Source organism: Topomyia yanbarensis, chromosome 3 (assembly GCF_030247195.1).
Source record: "Topomyia yanbarensis strain Yona2022 chromosome 3, ASM3024719v1, whole genome shotgun sequence".
Classification (NCBI taxonomy): domain Eukaryota; kingdom Metazoa; phylum Arthropoda; class Insecta; order Diptera; family Culicidae; genus Topomyia; species Topomyia yanbarensis.
Genome location: NC_080672.1, coordinates 169,268,129 through 169,284,767, shown reverse-complemented (window position 1 = coordinate 169,284,767; position 16,639 = coordinate 169,268,129). Strand labels below are relative to the sequence as shown.

The 16,639-nt window shown below is 35.6% G+C and overlaps 1 protein-coding gene across 1 annotated transcript in view; it reads right to left on the bottom strand.

Annotated features, from left to right (window-relative positions):
- The window catches only part of LOC131687377 (uncharacterized), a 108,591-nt gene that overhangs the window by 46,278 nt on the left and 45,674 nt on the right, over positions 1-16,639 (bottom strand). The gene's annotated exons all lie outside the window — the stretch shown is intronic.

Here is a 16,639-nt window from a genome sequence, read left to right as displayed (position 1 = left end):
GATTGCATAACCTTTCTATATGAGAAAGCAAAACAATATTATGAAATCGTTCAAGCTTCTTTGAATCGAAAAAAACCAACAAACCAAGTAAATTCCAATACTTTGACAATTTTGTATCTAAAAAGTTAAAATTGAACCTCATCGTGTTGAATCGTCATGGATCGCCAATCGCCTGAACAATAATATTGCAACTATTAATCAAAGTTGACTGTACTAGATTACGTACGAGAGAAAAAAATGTCGAATGGCAGGCGATTTGTGAATGTGAGGAAGCAGATCAACTCTGTTTCAACCCGATCTGGTATTCTGTCACTATTAACCTTTGTGAAAAGCTAGATACCCGATTTTGGATTTAAAGGCAACATCCGTGGGTTCTATGCGATGATCGATCAAGACAGTTTTGTTAATAAATATACACCCTTTGTATTATTATATTGTTGTATTATTGTATTATTGTATTATTGTATTATTGTATTATTGTATTATTGTATTATTGTATTATTGTATTATTGTATTATTGTATTATTGTATTATTGTATTATTGTATTATTGTATTATTGTATTATTGTATTATTGTATTATTGTATTATTGTATTATTGTATTATTGTATTATTGTATTATTGTATTATTGTATTATTGTATTATTGTATTATTGTATTATTGTATTATTGTATTATTGTATTATTGTATTATTGTATTATTGTATTATTGTATTATTGTATTATTGTATTATTGTATTATTGTATTATTGTATTATTGTATTATTGTATTATTGTATTATTGTATTATTGTATTATTGTATTATTGTATTATTGTATTATTGTATTATTGTGTTATTGTATTATTGTATTATTGAATTATTGAATTATTGTATTGTTGTATTATTGTATTATTGTATTATTGTATTATTGTATTGTTGTATTATTGTATTATTGTATTATTGTATTATTGTATTATTATATTGTTGTATTATTGTATTATTGTATTATTGTATTATTGTATTATTGTATTATTGTATTATTGTGGCGCTGTTTGGCCCGTTTCAGTTATTCTGGAATGCTGCTCTTCAGACCAAAAGTTGAAATATTAATTCAAATGGCTTTAATGACCCTCGTTCATACCTCACGGAATTTTCGACATATCTAACACATGACCAACATATACAGCTTACCAAAACTTGAATTCGTTATGCATTCAAATGTTGTTCTTCTGGATAAGGGTCTTAGTACTTATGTTGCACGTATTCGCGTATCTCATCGGTCGGAGTCGAATATATCTCCAAGATCTATATTAAAAGTCGAAACCAACCAAACCTAGTTAATAAAAATTTCAAAGTTTAATGTAGCAACCGTTTAAACGTTTTTCTACCAAGGATCTGTAGGTTTAGTTTCGGACTTCTAGGAAATTGTCATTTCTCATATAGATTCCCATAAGTCTTTCATTTCGAACCCAGAAGCGCTTAAGAAGTATACGCCGTCTCTAAATCCAAACCGTTCCCACCCAAATTGTTTCGGAGGCGCATGGCACGCTGTGTACTGCATGCACACATCAACAGCCATTCGGATGCTGGATAATCATCATTCATATTTTTATACACAAGCGAAGGAAAACGATGAAATCTCCTTCCGTTTTTAACGTCCATCCCCATCCCAACATGTCATCTTCCAACGAAGCGGCGCACTGATTTTATTAAACCTTTTTTGTTACGTCTCATCCTCTTTGCTTTTTATTATCATCACCCGATCCGTTCGAGTTGAGAGCAGCGATTTGCTTAAGAAGATTTTCCCAGCACGGATGAAAACCCGGTGTCTGTACGAAAACCATGACCCATGGGGTACGGGGAGCGAAACGGTCCGGGTGAAGGATTTTTGGCGCGGCGCTTTTAGTGCCGAGTGCGGCGCGTTTCACGCATAAAATATTTACCGCTGCTGCTGATGCTGCTACTCCTCGTTTAAATGTGCATATATCATAAAATTTTTAGCGAAATTATTCATAAACGTTGTCATCTGCCGGGCTGGCTGGCCGCAGTCCGTTTGTAGTTCGCCGCCTCACTCTCACTCGGCAGGCGGCGACGCTCGTTGGCGGGATCGGTGGCGGCGGAGCACTCGAAGGGCTCGGATAACGAAGATATGAACTGAGGCTGATGAGGAAATTTAAGCGCCGTTCTGAGATTTCGCCCGGCGATAGTGCGCTTCGGGGAGAGCAGCTCGTTTTCGCTGGAATCCACTAACTGAAGGATAGATGGGTGGATGGATAAATGAATGAATAAATGATGGATTAGATTTTTGATGGACGATGGGAAAAAAGACCGTCGCCAGAATAGTTTAAAGCATCAAAAAAGTACTGCCCTTTTATTTCTAATTATTATAGTTCATTTTAAGCTTCGTTCTTAAAATTTAAACATGTAACATGTGCTTCTGTCTTTTTTTACTTTTTAGTATTTGTTCACGATTCAAAATAACCGGAAGTAAAGCCATTTGAAACTTGAGAGTTCCTATAATCTTTCTAATATGTGTCCCCTAGACCTCTCCACATTTATAAAAAGTTTTGAAATATACATGGGTCAGCTCAGATTATTGTTTTAGGTGTGAATTTAGAAACTTTTACCAAAAATGTCTTAATTTGGACATGATTTAGAGGTGTCTCCAATCAAAAATCGTGTTTTTGCAATATTTCCATAGGAAGATCACTTACACTGTGATTTAATAGACACTATATGCCTACAAATCATCAAAGGATGTTCCTTAAACATATCTTAACATGTTTTAACAGATGAACATAGCTCTAATCGCAATAGGAAAATTTGTTAACTGGATTTTTATATAGAAAAGAATACCAAAACCAAGAAAAAATATACTGTCCCCGCATCGCATTGATCCGTTGAGATAGCACCTCAAGACTTATCAAGTTCAACCAGTATTCCATTCGTCCAAATTATTACTGTAAGATGTCGGTTGAGATGCTCTTTGAAAAGTTATTGGTGTTTAGGATGATTTTTCATTCACAGGTGCTCTATTGTTTTTGACAACCCTACGTTAGAAATCTGACAGAACCGGCAGGTAGCCATCCGATTGTGATCACAAAAAACCGTAAAACGGGGAAACATTGATCAATTTTTTTACAGTTTTTCGAATAACTTTCTTCAAATCAGGTAGACGCAACTGTTTGCATTTTTAAAACAAGTAATAGTACCCGTAGTTTGAAATCGTCCAAATCGTTTTGTAATTCATTTCGTTTTACCATAAAAATAAAATAAATTTGTTGTAAATTTTCATTCGTTGTTTTCGGGGTTACTTTCATCAGCAAAATCGAAATGTGCATCTAACTAAATAAATTGCATATCTGCAGGCGATGTCATGGCCCGATGTGTCGTCTCGTAAGAAAACAAAATTGCCTAGAAGAATAGGGCCGACTTTTATCATACTTTTTCGGGAAAATAGTCGAAATTTAATAGTTAGCAATAAAAATCTTGGATTTTTAAAATAAATTATTGGACAAAAAGCTGAAGTGGATTTCATTAATATGCAAGGAATTGTTTGAACAGATTGAAACGAAGCATGAAAGTTGTATCATTTCCAATTTGAATTTGTGTTTAAAAAAAAGTTTATGAAATGACGAAATAATCATTGCCGGTAGATGCTGAACATGTATAGAATATGGTTTGTATTTTGTTTCGATGGTTTTGATAGAGGAAATCATCGTATCGTACGTTACTGAAAAATGTCTCATTTGATCAAACTTACCCTGGTGATCAAAGATACCCTGTTTTACGGTAATAGCTTAACCAAGAGTTATTAACATGACACTCCTATGTGACCATTCCGAATCGCAAATATTTGGTTCGTTGTGCGAGCACCAGTGAAAACCGCTGGAAATTGCCATATGAATTCTGTTTGAATGGGATTTCATCAATCTAGCTTCCCGAGCAATTTCTCACTATACAACCTATTGAAAAGACCATAAATATGGTCCGTGCCTAGTTTCACAGCTATCAAAACACCATTAAATGATCTCAATAACCCATAAATACACCAAACCTATGGGTTTGATCTACCGGACCACGGCGATGGTGATTTCATGGGTCGACCCCATTTAAACACCATCAAAACACCTTGCAGTGGGAGTTAGGCTGGACCATGACAATGGGGGTATTAAAGGCTTTTCGCTTGCTCGGGTTATCACCCTTTTCGTTGATTGGATACAGTACCCCGATCAGAAACACATAACAAAACTACAGTGAAGACCCGTTTTTATCAGCCCCTCGGTGAATTTTAGGCTGATAAAACGAGGACATTGACAAAAACGGGACATATATTTTTCTTCGAGAATCCGAAGCTCTCCAAATATTCTTCTTTTTTCCCTAGATATAGCCTCATAACCTTTCCCGATTATTTAGCTTAAATTTCTCTTAAGGGGGTCTGACAATGCCACAAAAAAATTTTTTTTTTTTTTTTGCATATTTCGGATCTCTAAGACAAGAAAAATATGCTCAAGAAACGATTTACTCGAATTCAATTTGGTTCGTCTGCTAAAGTCCATCAAACTTCCAACTATCAATTTTCATACGAGGCTGATAAAATCGGGTCAAAAATTGATAAAATCGGGGGTAGATAAAATCGAGAGCTGATAAAATCGGGGCTTCACTGTATACCTTGCACTGTTATAGGGTTGCTACATTCGGTGAAGCTGAGTAAAAATTTCTGAAGTGGAATTGAAATATGTTTTTCAAAATTCACTACTTTGTGAAAAATGGGGGGGGGGGGGGCACTTCAGAAATTTTTACTCAGCTATCACCCGGAGATTCTTACTGGCCTGGGATAGGCTCTTATAGAAACACGTTGAAACCAGACCTACTTGCCGAGTTTCAATGAAACATGTACCTATAAACTCTTTCTTTCTTTTTGTAACTCATCGAGGTATCAATTACAAAAAATTACTCATTCGCCGTGTAGTGATTAGTTTGGGCAAAGTATAATGCACACTCCAATTCTGAACTTTTCTCTTTAAACTTTAAACTGTCGACTTAGATAAGTGTGGATTTTCACTGTTTCGTGTGTTGTCGACTTAGATAAGTGTGGATTTTCACTTCCCTGGGTAACGACAAAAATCCAAAAGTACTAGCCTCTCTCGCTGTGTGAGATAAACCGAACAAGGATTGCCCTTTGTTACAGTCAACAGGAGAAGTAGAGCGAAACGGACAGTAAAGTGGCAACGTCTGGGAAGCACACTGCGGTGGCTCCCAGATTTTTTTGCTGGGCGTAAAAAAATCGAATATTCGCCATCACATTCACTAAAAAGGTTCCAAAAGCTCTCATCAGCTTAATCACAACTCTTTTTCTTGTTCAGAAACACAAATAGTGTTTTCGTTTTTGGAACTAACGTCAATCCGGCGCTAACTTAGTCCTGCCACAAAGATAGTGTCGGACTTTGTTGAAAGGAACTCGAAACGCCCCTCCAATACCTAATTCACTGGGGAGACTTCAACAAAGAAGCGAATCTTTTCTCTCTGGCCAAAAGTATAGGACCGCCGCAGCAGCGGCCAATATTATCACCGGAAGAAATTGTTTGAAACAAACAAATTCAGTGAAAATTATTCATCGTTTCACTGGACCTGGAGATCATATCTAAAAATCGGAGACTACAGATCCAAACCAGTGAGGTGGCAACTCTACACTGTTACTTGTTATAATTTTCTGCTATTTTAACTACCAACGAGACCAGATTTATAACATAGCTTACTACGAATAATGCATTCTGTTATAATGTTATTATTGTATTCTGATCGGGTACTCCAACCATCTAATTCTTCAGCGAATCCTCCTCCTCCTCCCGAAACACCAACAAACCCATAAAACCGAAATTTTCTAGCATATTTCGGACAGATCCATCACAATGGTGCACCAAACAAGCACTGATAATTTGCAAAGTTAAGGGGACGGGTATAGCGTTGTTGGTAAATCGATTGCCTTATACGCAGCTCACTTGGGTTCGAATCCCAACCTCGCACATAGGGTTAGAGATTTTTCCAAAAAAGATTTCTTCGACTCGAAAAGAGGCGAACGATCCTAAGGTTAAAGCCTCTATAACTCTATAGCTACATATTAGCATTCGGTGCTGACTGTTTGAATACAAGGGAAATACGTCTGCATGACTGTTCATCGAGTACGATATATTGAGTAGCGCAGTATAGTAGATTTGTTCTCCACTGTAATGTTTCACAATATTAATAGCCAGTGCGAAATATTTTTGTTCACTATGTCGCAAATTAGCAGGGCCGGTGGTAAACGTGAGTAGTAAAGTAGTAGGGTGGGACAAGAATTAGTTTCTGCTCCGAGCAACTTTTTGGATACTTTTAAGGCCTAGAGCAACAATGCAAATTTTTAGCTCGATCAGTGAAACTACATTTTTGCGCCCATGTTTTAAAGTTTACAAGGGATTTCGTATGGGGAAATTGACTTTCATAAAATAATTCTTCCAGGAGTCGCTCATTATCTCTTAAAGATATATCGATATATGAATTGCATAGGAAATTTATCAAAGAAACAAAGTCTCGAAGACCACGAAACGAACTGATGCTTGTGGAAAAAGTTATAAGGCAGAAACCGATTGATACTCTGATGATTGATAAAATATAGTTTTTTCTAGCACCACTGCTGTTGGATCTCAAATTACATGCAATACATTTTTTGCTTTCTCTTATTGGGCCCAAATCAATAACCTGAGCTATTTGGTCCCGTTACAAGAGTTTTGAGTGATACAATGAGATTTTTTTGTACACAATAATAGAGAGAGTTAAAAATGTATGTAATTCGACCGTTAGCAGCATGAAAATGAAATTTTCATCAAACATCAGAGCATCAATTGGTTTTTGCCTAATAACTTTTTTTCCACGTTCCACGGTCTTCGAAATTTTGTTTCTTTGATAAATTTCCTATGAAATTCATATATCGATATATCTTTAAGAGATAATGAGCGACTCCTGGAAGAATTTATTTATGAAAGTCAATTTCCCCATTCGAAATCCCATGTAAACTTTAAAACATGGGCGCAAAAATGTAGTTTCACTGATCGAGCTAAAAATTTGCATTGTTGCTCTAGAACCTAAATGGTACCCAAAAAGTTACTCGGAGCAAAATTTTGTTTTTATGGAGCCGTGTCCCACTCTAATGGGTAGTACTATCCACTCGAAAATAACCGAGTGGGTAATTACCCACTCGAATATTTAAAACGATTTAAAAAATTTAAACCTGCCACACATATTCGTCGCTGTTGTGCTATCTTATGACAAATGCCATTTCGGGGTAAGCTGAGTTAGATATGCCACATCAAAAAAATTTCTACAAGGTGGCGTTTTCAGAATTTTGACATTCTGCTTGGTTACTGAGATATAGCGAGAAACGTGCTGAGAAATTTAATTTTTGCTTCTAATGACTATCTGGGGATTAACTCAAGTTATCTTGATGTATAAGACGATTGTATGTGTAAAACTATCTGAGAAACATTTTCAAAAGAAAAATACACAAATTGTGAGAAAAATGCAGTTTAAGTTTTCAACTTTAAATATAGCATATTTGGCAACACTGAAACCAAAATAATTATTTTTTCTTGATTCCCTGACTCATTTCCTTCACCGATTGTTTATAGACCAAATGAAACCAAATGAAGCCAAAGATATGAATAAAAGTTAATAGCTGTTGATTTTTTTCTATGGAAAATTTTCCATTAACGATTATGACATGTCATACAAATTTTGTCATCAATACACACCTATGACACGTATGAGTGCGACTTTCGTTTACATTTATAGTAAAAACTCACCACATAGCCAACCGATCTTCAAAGTATTTGAGAGATTAATACAGAATAGATAAAAGCATCAATTGTCATCTTTGAATTGTTTGTACCATATATAAGTTTTAAGATATTCAATATCAAACTTTAAAGATCGTTTTTCTCGAAATGTGTTTAATGGCGCTTGTCATAAGATAGCACAACAGCGACGATATATCTTGAGCACGCATTGCACACATTTGAAAACACCGGTGTACCACAATTGCATTTGCACAAACTCATTGCAAGTGATTAATGTGGATATAATGCAAGCATGTATATATCGATTCATAACCCTGGCTGGCTGACGAACGTCGGGTCGGAAAGCTGACAATATTGTGGGCTGATAAAATCGGGTTTTCACTGTATTACAGAGTTCTGAGAGATCGTATAACTTTTTTCATGGAATTGCTGTTTTAATACATACAGGAATCTTAATTCCAGCGTTGTCACTTTCAATCATATGTTTTAAGGTGTTCTGCCAACAAATCGTTCGGCTTGCGCTAACGTGTTGAATGATATCAATACTGCATAGGAGAGATGATGATACTGAAGGCAGGCGACTTCTGCAAGATATGTTCATACCAAGATTTTCAAATGATTTTCAGATAGAAAATTTTGACTGGAACTGGTTAAATATTTTCGTCCGTCTTGTCACCTATTTTATAAGTTGATTCATCACCAGTGCAATCTTTGAAACTGAGCCATCTTGGTTATGCAACTGTTTTTTTTTTCAATTTTATTTTATTGCAAATAACTAGTAGTCTTTCATTTATAAATGTGAAAATTCCACATAATCTATGTAACTTTAAATGTTGATTAAATTGATGGCATTATAAGAAACGCGTATCCGTCAGGTGATGCTAATCGAGCTTACATTTGTTTGAACTGAGAAATTCTATTCTATTCTATTCTGTATCTCATATTTATTGGTTTGATTTTAGCTTAGCTTAGCTCAGCTCCGAAGTAGCACTTCGTGAATGAGTGAAAATGCACAATGAACAAAAAATATGCTTAGGAGGAGCAAATCAATCTCACTGTGCATGATTTACTGACTTAACACTTTTATAAAATTGTCAATAACGATGCCGACTACGACCAATGCTATTGTACCGAGGAAGGGAAGGAATGTTAGTTCGACACTCGCTGTTGATAAAGACCGAGACTACCTCTGTATCTCCACGAGCAACATGGAAAAGCAATTGTGTTAGTAGGATTGGGAAGAGATCAAGTGGTACGTCTTGGTAGACAACATGAGCTTCGCAATACACACGAAAGTCGTTTGCGTTCTATTTCCGAAAATTCTGATCGCGTAACTTGAGCTCCGGACAACCGGTCATTGGGAGCTGTATCTCATTTTAATACTTCAATGGTGATTTTATTTTTTTTTTAATTTTCGTTAAGCTTGAACTTGAACTTTACGTTAAGTAGCGAGATAATGTTCTAAAACTCACTCAATTCAATTTTTTAACAAATATTTTTTGTAGAAGGAAAACTAGCAAAAGGAAAAGAACGAAATATTCTCGAAACAAATAATCGAGGGTAGTAATCAAACCGTAGTTACAACAGAAAAGTGGATTTTATTTATGTAGAGAATATGAAAGAATGTTGAACGGCCTAAAATAAGCATTAACTGTACAGAAAGCTTTACTTTGCATGACGGATACATAGTCAGCCCACGCGCGCGTCGTTTGTTCCAGTTCAGCATACGACCTACAGATCTTCACTAATTTCGATTTTGCCTAAAGGGAGACTGAACCAGGCTGCAACTCTTACCGCTGTCAAAATCTATGAACCGACAGCGGTCAGAGCCAGAACCCGACCCAGTCCCGGGTTCAAGCAAAAACGACACAATGTGGCCCGCAGGGAGGTAAGGGATAAAAGTTCTGTATCAGAGGTGAGAGGGGGCGTAGTGTGATCTCATGTTGTACAATAATACAGCTTTACCAAACTATGCTTATAGTCCATTAAATCCTGTAGGGGAACATGGGGAGACTTGACCAAGCCCAAAATTATATTTTTGGCTATGGTGTCTTCTATTCGATTCTTATTTTTTTTAGAAAATATTTATATACTTGCTTCGCTCCCCTAAGGTAATTTTAAAAGTTTGGAATGAAAAATCCTTTCCTTGCAGAAAATATTACGTGATTAATAAATTTGCATTAAATGATGTAATTTTTTATCAAACTTTTTATGGACATGTCTACTCGACTACTAATTACTATTAATGTACTAATATACCATCTTAATCTTTGTGAAGCAGTGAAATGATTTTACATAAATTGGAACTTTGGTATAGTTATTACCAGAATTTGAATGACATTGAACGCAATAACTAATGTTGGGGAGACTTGACCAAGATTTTATGGGGAGACTTGACCAAGTGGCAATTAGCTGAAGAAAGATTACAAATTTCTAATATTTATTATGCTTGGGTATCTACTATTAATGTTAATCACGCCATAAATAATCCCACCTCATAAGTCTTTATATTTTAGTATTAGTAAACAAAGTTAGCAATAGTAGGACTGATTTCGTGATGTGTGAACATGCAATGTAAGCAGTACAGTTAATCCTTTAAAAGAAATGCATTAAAAAATCGAAATTTATCAAATGCAAACCTTTTATATTTTTACTGCTACCCAAAAATAATTACAGTATGTTTTATGTCATTATTTTTTGTTATGATTTTTCAAAATTCTCTTGGTCAAATCTCCCACGCCTTGGTCAAGACTCCCCGCAGTGGAGAGACTTGACCAAAAAAAGGATCTCAGAAAAACTTTTGTAACTTTCCAAAAATTTAATTAAACATTCTGCAAAAAATCATGAAGACGCACAATAACTTTGCAAATTATATCTCAATAGCTTGTGAGGGATTGAAGGGCTTTTTAGAGATTTATGCTGTTTTAGCTGAAAACCTGGTCAAGTCTCCCCATGTTCCCCTATATTTGGCGATACCAGGGCGGTGTTTTCAGTTTTCATGTTTTAAAAAATATGTGACGCGGAAAAGCCGCCAACTTACCCCAAGCTGGCGGTATGCATGGGGTCAAATGGTGGACTGCGAAAAAATAAGCAATCAAATGAATGTAGCGATTTCTTCAGGGGTCCTTAATGTGATGATTGTTTTTTCAATTATACTGTATATTATTTTAAATTTGCCATTATATGTCAGTCTCAATACCCTAGTATTTTAACTTCTACGCGTAACCGATATTCAAAAGCACATTTTCGAAATTCTTCGGGCGATTGATCAAAGAAAATGTCACCTGCATTGACGAGATGCACAAAAACAATATTTTATTACTTTAGAGTGAATTCCAGAAATGAAAATATTTGATGGCTATTTTTGCATTGTAAATAGCAGAGGTGGGAAAATACCGGTTGAGTACCGGTACGGTAAACCAAATTTTCACAAGTGTTTATGTTTCCTTTACATTGCGTGCGGTCTCATCGCTGGTTGTGTTTATACGAGACACGAAAACCAAACCGAGTTTCGTTTACACAGCACCGCGGTTTGGTTTTGATTTTCGTTTACCGGTGCACGAGTATGGGAAGGAAACACGAGAATAACAAAACCAAACTTCGGTTGTGTTGCGGTTGTGTATTCGGGTTTATGTTTATCGGCTGTGCTAGTGCTGCTTGTATTTTTATTAAGAATTCTAAACAAATTTCTTTATAATATAAGGTATCTTTTCGGTAATTGAAAAAATGTCTTCAGACATATTTCTATAAATTAATTACATAATATAAATTATGTTCGTGGTCATGAATGGCGTTCCTTAACTCAATATTGCGACATTTTCATAATGATTTATCATCAGGAAGTTTTCAATATGGGTATGTTTGGTATGAAACTGCCCAAAAATCGAAAGTAAAAGGAAATTTAGTAGCCTCCGCTATTTTTATACCTATGATAGCAGATCAAAATTTAAGATGACGGTATATTCAAGATATTCTGAAGAGATCTGAAATGGCGAGCTATATTCAATACTACTGGTATTCAATAACGGTTTAATGGTAAAAAATATCATGAAACAAGGGTATTTTTGATATCGAAAAGTTGTGTAGAGATTAAAAATTGTTATTCGTCGTCATTTTGCATCCCAATATGGTGTTATTTTCACGAAAATTTAGCATTTAAAAGCATGCATATTTAAATAGGCATATATTTCCAAGGAAACGAAACTTGAATTGCGTCGTAAATTAGAAATTCAAAATGGCGGCCTATTCATGATGATTTAACAACTAGCATGGTTATATTGCGGACCAATATCCACATTAATGATTGAAGGTCGTTTTACATGTTTTGTTGTAATGAGACAGACAACTTCGGGATTGGACACAATGTGATCAAATTTTTTTTATTCAAATTATTGCGCAACATTTTTTTAAAAATTTAATTGTTCTGCAGTAGATTTACATACACACATCGACTGGTATCGCCGGAAATATTTATTCCTTAAAGAAGCTTAGTTTTTAATGGCGGTCTATAAAATGAAAGTGTTTTTGCTATTCGTTAGTTGGTTGCTGTTCTCAATGAATTAAGTTTTTTTGTAATTGAATAATTTAGTGGTAGTTTTGTACGCGACCAAACCTTGTAGATGTTTCAAAACGATGTACAGTAACAGCAAAAATAACTGAAATTCGTATTACCAGCACTCAGTAAATAAGAACCTAATCGTGAGTTTCCCCCCACTTGCGTCTGAGTTGCTTACCATATGTAAATAACACACACATACACGCAATTGCCTCTGTGCAAGGATAGATTTATCAATACGATGCGCTGTAGCAGTAATAATAAGGATATATGTATACAAAATGCGAGTGTGTGCTCGAGATTATTCGAGAATCGCTTAACCAGCGCAACCAGACGTGGATTAGATCTCATTGATACGATTATTGGGGATATAAATACAGGCCACTTTGAATGCATTGAGTGTTAATGTCATGTCATGTTTAATTGATTTAATTAATTTTATTGATTTAATTGATTTTATTGTTTTTGTTATTTTATTGACATCGCTGATTTCATTGTTTTCTTTAATTTCAATTTAAACAATTGTTGAACTTTTAACAACTGCTCAGAACCAGCCATTTCTATATTACCCCATTGACTCTCAACAACTAATTGAACTCAATTCAGTTGTCTATTCGGCAGCACTGCAGACGAGTTTACTGCTTCTTCTTTCAACCGAAGCACCGTGTACAGAAAAAACCAGGCCAGTGATTTTCTAAAGCCAATCCGAAACCGCTGCTGAGAATACATCAACACAAGTTGAAATTCGTACACACATGTAAACGGTGCTGAGTGGCTCGGGTTGGTTTTGTAAACTGAGAGTCGGTGGAGGTTTTTCTTTCGTTTACCGTGTGAACGAAATCCAAACCGAATACGATGTGCATCACTCGTTTACACGTGTTGAGATTTTGAGAACAATACCAGTGTATGTACGTACCGGTTGGTTTTCTTACCCACCTCTGGTAAATAGCGACAACTTCCCCGACATTTAAAGTAAGAACTAATGTTGGGGAGACTTGACCAATATTTTGTAGGGAGACTTGACAATAAACTGAAGAAAGTTATAAAATTTCCTATGTTTACTATTCAGTGGCACCGCGTCACAAAAAATCCCACCTTAAACATCAGTCTATATCTATATGGTATTAATAAACAAAGTTAGCAGTTATATGGCTGATTTCGTGACGTGCACATAACTAGGGGCACTTTAAGAATGTATAACAAATTTGCATCAAATTAGAAAAAATACTTTTAATTTCCATTTTTAGATCAACTTTGCACTCCCTAGCAGAAAAGTTTGTTCAACAAACTTGCTACGCTAATCCACTTTGTTCGACGTTTTGTTGAATGTAGGGCTTATTTTGTGGGGTTTTGAGTCTAACACGCAACGCAAAATACAAACCTGGCCAAGCTGAAAACCTGGTCAAACCTCCCCATGTTCCCCGACTACACACAAAAAATCTCGGGATAATTGTTGATACTAATTCGCAACTTCAATTGGCACCAGCTAAGGCTCACGTAAACTATATAATCTAAATCAATAGCAGTATTACTTATCCAATACATCCGGCATCTAAACCCTATGTACTGGTAGCCTACATCTCCGCAGAGCTACTGTGGATCACTCCTGTCAGCCTCAAAATATGTTACGAATTAACAAAACATACCGAGAACCAATGTATATCAAAAATAATAACTCTTTTACTGCACAAAACAAGTACTGCAGAGTTGCCCCTGGCGTTCCGCCCGCGTTAACCGCCAAAGGGAATGCAGTGCATGAGGCAACCCAGCATCCCTGAACGATTTACGAAACAAGCCAACGACAAGATAAACTGTAGAAGAAATGCTACAAACTGCACCATGCAGGTTCCCCTCGGCTCGTACGCTGCCTACTGAGCGAAAGGAACTGCCGCAAAGGAGCGTCGGAGTGCAAGCCGAAAAAAATAAACTTGAGCCACGCGGAACGTGAGTATGTGAACACGCCATCAGCCGCCACCGAGTGCTGCAACCGCATCCGACCCGTAATGCAGCGACGATCGAGGGAATGAGATTAAAACGAAACGATGGGGAAAAATGTAGCGCCGGCGCCAGACGCCATCCTTTTTGCCAAATTTCAAAGAGTTCATTATGCATTCATTTTTATAACAGATCCGCAGGGATGAGGAAGAGAAGGTCATCATCATCAGCACCAGGCCACCAAGTCAACCGTAAAGTGGGGAACCGAAAAAACGTCCCCGAATGTCGAATGCTCCGGATCGAACCGTGGCGGTGGCGTCAGGCGGCTGAACTGCTGGCTTTTCTTTGAAATCGGTCTCGGCATGTGAAAGAAAAGCCGACTGGACTCAGAGGGACGGTATTAAATGGAACACATTCCAACTCGGACGGATCAATGGCAAACATGCACGACCACGGTGGTGGTAGGGTCATCCGTCCTGGAGCCGTATGGCGGTATGATTCTATTCGGACAGGTATTTACACAAGCATTAAAATTTCGGAGTTGAATACGTTTTAGAATTGAAAGTCAAAAACCAAACGAATATGACGCCATTCAGACTTTACAATAAAAAGAAAATAGGTAGCTTACATGTTAACCGATTATGTTTTAGGGTAGTGCAAATTCAGTCTCATTCCACTATGTGATTTAGAAAGAATAACGGAATTAGCCACAAAAACAAAAAAACATCCATGTAATAATCACACAAATAGATAAGTGAGTGGGTAAAATAGATTGGATTAATGTCGACCTGAATTGCTGTGTACGATGGATTTTCAATCTGTTCCGTTTTGAAGAGCAACCCACCTCCAGAGCGAACTGATCGGTTGTCCTTTGACTAAATTTTTCACAATTGGAGCATGTACATTCTACAGTATTTAAAATAATTAGCACCGATCAACCCTTTTATCTATGAAACAAATTCCAATTATTCAATAGTAGTCGCACGAAATTCCATCTTAACATCACACTTCCCATTATGAAAAAATCTTTTCTATTCGAGCCATTGTTTTTTAGAATCAACTGCCTGCCGATATCAAAAGCAGAGAATACATGAATTGGTTTATCAGGAAAAATTAAAATAAATATTAAGAAACATTGTTAGAATATTACAAGTTACACAGACCAATTAATTGAAATTGATTCGATCTAGAAAGGCTGCATAGTAAATAGAAAAATAAATAAATAAATAAATAAAAAAAAATCAAGCAGTAAACCAATAAATCGATAAATAAAAAAATCAATGAATAATGAAAGGAATAAACAAATGAATTAATTGAAAATATGCAAATAAATAAATAAGTAAATTAATAAATAAATTAACAAATAAATTGTGTCAGATCAATTAGCTGAATGCCATTTGGCTGAATGCCGTTTGGGCTCAAATATGTATCGAAATTGGGTGGAAGAAAATACGATCGCATCGATTTGAACTACATATATAAGCACGATCGTTAATATTATTTCGAAAATAAAAGTATAGCTGTTTCATGTAGAGTAGTCTGCCTGAAAAAACGAATTTTTGAAAACCACATTCGAGTCAATTCCCAGAACAGGAGGATCTGTTCCAAATTTGAGCCAAATCAGAGTAGTCTAGCTACCAGATCATCTTTATATCTATTATTATTAAATTTCTAAATCAAATATTATAATTAAAATGAATAAATATCTCCTCTCTTCATCCCTCTCTCTCTCTCTCTCTCTCTCTCCTTTTTAAGCTCTAGAGAAGAAAATGAAAACATTGTGCAACTTTTTTGTCTGCATAAATAATGGAAATTCAGTGTCATATATCTTCCAGATCCAAATATCTTCCAGATCAAATGCAGTCGGCCTAAATAATTGTCGGCATTCGACCTAATGGCATTTGGTAAAAGGTTATTCTGTCAAACGGGATTCAGTCATACGGCTTTCGACCCAACGGGATTGGATCAAACGGCATTCGACCCAGCGGTATTATGGCAAATAGCGAATAAATAGATAAATAAATAAATAAATAAATAAATAAATAAATAAATAAATAAATAAATAAATAAATAAATAAATAAATAAATAAATAAATAAATAAATAAATAAATAAATAAATAAATAAATAAATTACACATAACTAAATAAATGAACAGATAAATAAATATATTAATAAAAAACAAATAAGGGGAAAATCGTCAACATAAAGAAATGGAGACAAATATTCTATACGACTTGACGATTTAAAATTTGTTTTTTTCACCACAGTGCTACTTTATCAAAACCAACACATAGAGTCAGATATTCCGAGGTGCTTTCAACATTTATACATACT